General features: G+C 47.4%; 1 long non-coding RNA gene across 1 annotated transcript; it reads right to left on the bottom strand.

Moving 5' to 3' along the window:
• Positions 1-4,034: 4,034 nt before the first annotated feature.
• On the bottom strand, positions 4,035-5,647 carry LOC145129538 (uncharacterized). The gene is made up of 2 exons (XR_013717534.1): positions 5,567-5,647; positions 4,035-4,219 (listed from the first exon to the last, which is right to left on the bottom strand). It is a non-coding gene; the product is annotated as an uncharacterized LOC145129538 (long non-coding RNA).

The following is a 5,647-nucleotide window of genomic DNA, read 5'->3' as shown; positions in this document are numbered from 1 at the left end:
AGTTGAGATGAGTGCCCATCTCGTCGTGAAACCGCTTTCCAAAATCTGGAAGTGAATCGGACATCTCGGTCTGATACCACCGAGACAGGCACATCATGTCGTGCCGCTATCTCACACACGTATATCCCGGCCAGCTTCTCGGCCGATATGCTCTTCTGGATCGGGATAAAATGAGCACTCTTGGTCAATCGATCTACGATGACCCATATCGAATCCACTCCACGTGCGGTCCTAGGAAGCTTAGTGATAAAATCCATGGTGCTATCTTCCCATTTCCACACGGGAATGTCCAACAGCTGCATCTTTCTGTGGGGTCGCTGGTGCTCGGCCTTGACCTTCCTGCAGGTCAAGCACCTCTTAACATACCATGCTACATCCCGCTTCATGCAGGGCCACTAGTAATCAGGGGGAAGATCCCTATACATCTTCATCGCCCCAGGATGGATGGAGAACCTCGACTTATAGGCCTCATCCATCAGAACTTGTAGTACTCCACCTGGCCTATGATCTACTCGCACTTCCGGCGCTCCTCCTTCAGGCCCTCTACCTGTGCCTCTCTGATCTGCTCTAGCAACGGAGTAATCACTGTCATCCTCAGACAGATGTCTCGAATTGGGGCCGCTACCGCCTTGTGGCTCAGGGTGTCGACCACCACATTGGCCTTGCTCGGGTGGTAAAGGATCTCACAGTCGTAGTCCTTCACCACATCTAACCACCGACGCTGCCTCATGTTCATATTCGACTGATCCATGAGGTACCTCAAACTCTTGTGGTTTGTGTAAATGGTATAACGGACCCCATAGAGGTAATGTCGTCACATCTTGAGGGCGAAAACCACAGCCCCCAGCTCCAAATCATGCGTCGGATAGTTAGCCTCGTGAGGCTTCAACTGCCTGGAAGCGTAAGCTATCACGTGACCCCGCTGCATCAATACCATACCCATGCTCGTAATCGAGACGTCACAGTAAACCACAAAATCATCGACGCCCTCTGGCAAAGTCAGTATCGGTGCCTCGCACAACCGCTGTCTAAGAGTCTTGAAAGATGCCTGCTACTCAGGCCCCCAGCGGAAGGTCACCGACTTCTTGGTCAGTCGGGTCAAAGGAACAGCGATCTTAGAGAAGTCCTGAATAAATCTCCGGTAATAACCCGCTAGACCAAGGAAACTCCGAATCTGAGTTGGAGACCTCGGAATCTCCCACTGCATCACGGCCTCTATCTTGGCTGGATCTACCAGAATACCCTTCTGGTTGACAAGGTGCCCAAGAAATTGCACCTCGTGCAACCAGAACTCACACTTGGAGAACTTTGCAAAAAGTCTCTCCCTCCCAAGTGTCTCCAGCACCTCCCTCTGGTGCTCCTCATGCTGCTCCTGAGTCTTAGAATAGACCAAGATATCATCAATGAAGACTATCACAAACCGATCCAGCATCGGTCTGCACACACGGTTCATGAGGTCCATGAACGCGCCTGGAGCATTGGTGAGCCCAAACGGCATTAACACAAACTCATAGTGACCATAACGAGTCCTAAAAGCTGTCTTATGCACATCCTCGTCCCTGAATCGCATCCGGTGATAACCTGATCGCAGATTAATCTTGGAAAACCAAGATGCACCCTATAGTTGGTCAAACAAATCGTCTATCCTCGGGAGGGGATAACAGTTCTTCACCGTTAGCTTATTCAGCTCCCAGTAGTCTATGCACATCCGATGCGACTTGTCTTTCTTCTTCACAAACAGGATCAGGGCTCCCCATGGCGAACTACTCGACCTGATAAATCTATTGTCTAGCAGCTCTTGCAGCGGCGTAGACAACTCCTGCATCTCGGGAGGAGCCAACCAATATGGTGCCTTGGCTATCGGAGCCGCACCAGGGACTAGGTCAATCCTGAACTCAACCTGTCTCTCCGAAGGTATCCCTGGTAAATCCTTCGGGAATACGTCCGGGTACTCTCGCACTACCGGTACGGCCTTCTGTAATCCTCAATGTAGCAGGGGCGGATGCCGCCACCTTCCCTGTTGCTGCTAAACTCGGACACTGGGACCTCTTGTGGACCCTCTGATTGCACTGAAAGCAAATCAGATCAGATGATGCGATGGTGGTGGTAGCAGTACAATCCCTGCTGACATGCCCAGTTCAGCCGCACTTGAAGCAGCCCGAACTACCTGCCCTACACGTCCCCTCGTGTCCCCTACCACATTTGCCGCAGTGGTCTCGGCCCTGCTGGCCCTTCCCTCGGGAATCTACCTTGGGCTTTTTGCCCGAGCCCTCCACCCCAGACACCGTCTCTTGCTTCCTCTTCCTCTCCATCTCTAAATCAATCTCTCTCTCACGAGCCCTAGCAATCATATCCTCCAGCATCTTGCAGCTGGAGTGGCTCACAAACTGGCGGATATCACTCTGAAACATCTCATGATACTGGGCCTTCTTCATCTCATCGTCCGCCACATACTGCGAAACAAGAAGGGCCCTCTCCCTAAACTTGGCAGTGATCTCCACCATTGTCTTTGTCGTCTGCTCAAGATCCTGGAACTCCCTAGCTAGCTGTTGCACCTCAATCACATGTGCAAACTCGGCCGTGAACCTGGACGAAAAATCATTCCAGTTCATCGTATCTAAAACCACATCATCCCTAATGGCTCGTCCAACCTCCTCCCACCAATCACGTGCCATGTCCTTCAGAAGACAGGACGCAAGTCGAACCTTGTCCCCCTCAGGGCATCTGCTGGTGCGGAATGCGTTGGCGACATCCGCCAACCATCTCGTACTCGCAATGGGGTCCCGAGCCCCATGGTAATCGGGAGCTCCACAAGCCCTGAACTCCCTGAATTTCAGTGTGCGCGCCTCTAGCATGGCCGCCATCTCGGTGCGGAATGCACCCAACCTCTCATCAAGTATCTCCAAGATGCCCTCCTTGACCGAACCAAAGATCACAAGAGTCTGGTCTAGAATGTTGTGTGTGATCTCGGACGAGATGAACTCTCTCGTCTACTCATCCAGCTGCCCGGCTCCAGAGCCCGAGCTTGATCCCTCACCAGTGCCTGAAGTGCCGACTGTCCTAGTTCATAGCGTCACCATACTGAAAATACACCATAACAAACATCAGTATACTCATCATATCTCGAGGGATCTCATACACTACAAGTTTCCTGGTTTCATCTCAGCCTTCCTTGATTGGAGTACGGATCCTCGGCTTTCAGTAGTACGGGCCCATACTACCTTCCACATCTATCCGTACTTTCCTCAAGAACTGCCTTGACTCCACCAAGTATCTTCTACTACTACTATTGTTCTCACGCTAATCTCATCCTAGGCTTGCCCTAGGGAAGTCACCAACCCACTCTCCGCTATCAGCTGCATAAGAAGTCCCTGCTATCTCGCCCAACTAGCTCGTGAATACCATTACATATCACTAAGACTAGATAATTCTTCGAATGAGAGATCCTACCCTACAACGGTTGGATTCAAACAAGAGCTGTGAAATAGAGCTAGACCTAACCTTCTGAAATTATTTAATCCTTTCAATATGTAACTTAACATATTCGTTTACTAGTTAGTAAAAGATAACTAAGACTCCTAAAAGCACAAAGCAAGCAACATTCGAGCATCGAGTAGACATAATCAAGCATATCCTAATCAGGCCATCATATCACTGACTAATCTGTACTAGCATGCAGTTCATAAAGCTGATACACATATAACAGGCACATAAGGCATCCTTCCTAGATCCTTGGTCCTAATCTAGCATGTAGTTCTCATAAACATATCATAACATATACTTGTATGGGTAATTTGGGAGTACTTACTTGAGTTCGACTGATTGCATGCACCACACCATTTTCTCTTTTCAAAATTATTTTCTCTTTTCAAAGTTCTTTTTATAAAAATGATTTTCTTTAGAAAATTTTCATACCAATTCCTTAGTTTGAGTTCAGACACACCCGAGAGCGTGTCCGAATCCCTCAAACCTAGGCTCTGATACAAACTTGAAACATACCAAAAATACGGTCCAAAAATTTTGTTTCAAAATCATTTAAGAAAACCATAATTAATCAACATCATAATAAAATCACAAGTCATGTATTCCCAAAACATCCTATCAATATATTGTGTCAAAACCATGTGTCAAAACATCAGATTCTAAAACATCCCAGGCTATAAACTGTGGTGTGTGTCATGGAGTCATCCCGAGCTCTTCCCCTTGCTAGTGGAAGTACCTGAAATTAAAACTGAAAACTGTAAGCACGAAGCTTAGTGAGTCTCCCCAAACTACCACATACCATACACATAACATGCAACTAGGAGATATGGGCCCCGCCCACTCTCATGGAGATTCAGGCCCCACCACACTCTGTTGTCTAGAAGATTCGGGCCCCGCCCACACTCTATTGTCTAGGAGATTCGGGCCTCGCCCACACTGCGCTGTCTAGGATATTCGGGCCCCACCCACCCTCCGCTACTAACATGCATACAAGTATCACACAGACAATAAGTATATCTATTCCTATCAAGCAATCACATATCTATACTCAAATAATACTATGAGATTCGGGCCCCGCCCACACTTGGCTACTATGAGATTCGGGCCCCGCCCACACTCGGCTACTAACATATCACATATACGGACCGGCCTTGGTGCCATAGACTCGTTCCTACTGAAGGAAACTCACCTCGCAAAGCTGACTGCTGAAATCTCGAGTGATGAATCTCTGACGGTGGCTCCAACGACTCCCCGACTATTAATATCACAATAACACTTAGTCAAACCTAATAATCCTCCTTAGGGTAAAATGACCATTTTACCCCTGGTCAAAGTCAACCTTCTGGTTGATCCAACTCGTCGAGTTGCTCCATCAACTTGTTGAGTCCTAGAATCCTGAAATCGCGATCTAACTCGTCGAGTCACCCCCTGACTCACCAAGTTCTGTGGCTACTCATAATCGCGATTTATCGAATCAACTCGTCGAGTCCCTTCATCGACTCGTCGGGTTCTACCTTAAGCTAAAACAAGACAACGCAATCCAACTCGTCGAGTTCCTCTATGGACTCAACGAGTTCCTCTGTCTGTTTGGCCATCTTAACATATTAAGCCTCTATTCTCCAAATCCAAAGTTCATACTTCATCTATATACTGGAAATGCTCTTTTAAGGGTAAAGTTTCCATCTTTACCCATTGATAACCTTTCTTAATGGGTTTAGCTAAAACCCTAGTTCTTTTAGGACATAGATCTTTGTCCAAAAGCCTTATAACTCCAAACCAAATCATGAAAACCCAGATCTAGGTCCTAGATACCAAAAGGACACGTAAAGTCTTAGACTTTCCTTCCATGCATAGCCTTTTGGGGCATAAAAGGCCATAACAACACCTTAGAGCTTGCATGGGGGCTTTAATGGCATAAAGTTTGCACGTTTACGCCTTAAAAACCCTTGATGATCCCAGATCTGAAAGGATCCTTGCTTGGGACGTCCAATATCCCAAGGGTCAAGCTTCTTGAACCAAAACCCTCATAACGTGGAAATAAGTAGATCTAAAGAATAAATGATCAAGTTAGAGACTTGATTACCAAAAAGTAAAGGGAAAGGAAGGAAGTCTCTGGATCTACTATCTTCTCATTGAACCCTCTAGCTCCTTCTTCCTTTTCAAG

The sequence above is a fragment of the Lactuca virosa genome, chromosome 8, assembly GCF_052849685.1.
Source record: "Lactuca virosa cultivar CGN04683 chromosome 8, Lactuca_virosa_CGN04683_v6, whole genome shotgun sequence".
Taxonomy (NCBI): domain Eukaryota; kingdom Viridiplantae; phylum Streptophyta; class Magnoliopsida; order Asterales; family Asteraceae; genus Lactuca; species Lactuca virosa.
The sequence above is the reverse complement of the archived record's forward strand: the minus strand, read 5'-3'. Positions and strand labels throughout refer to the sequence as shown.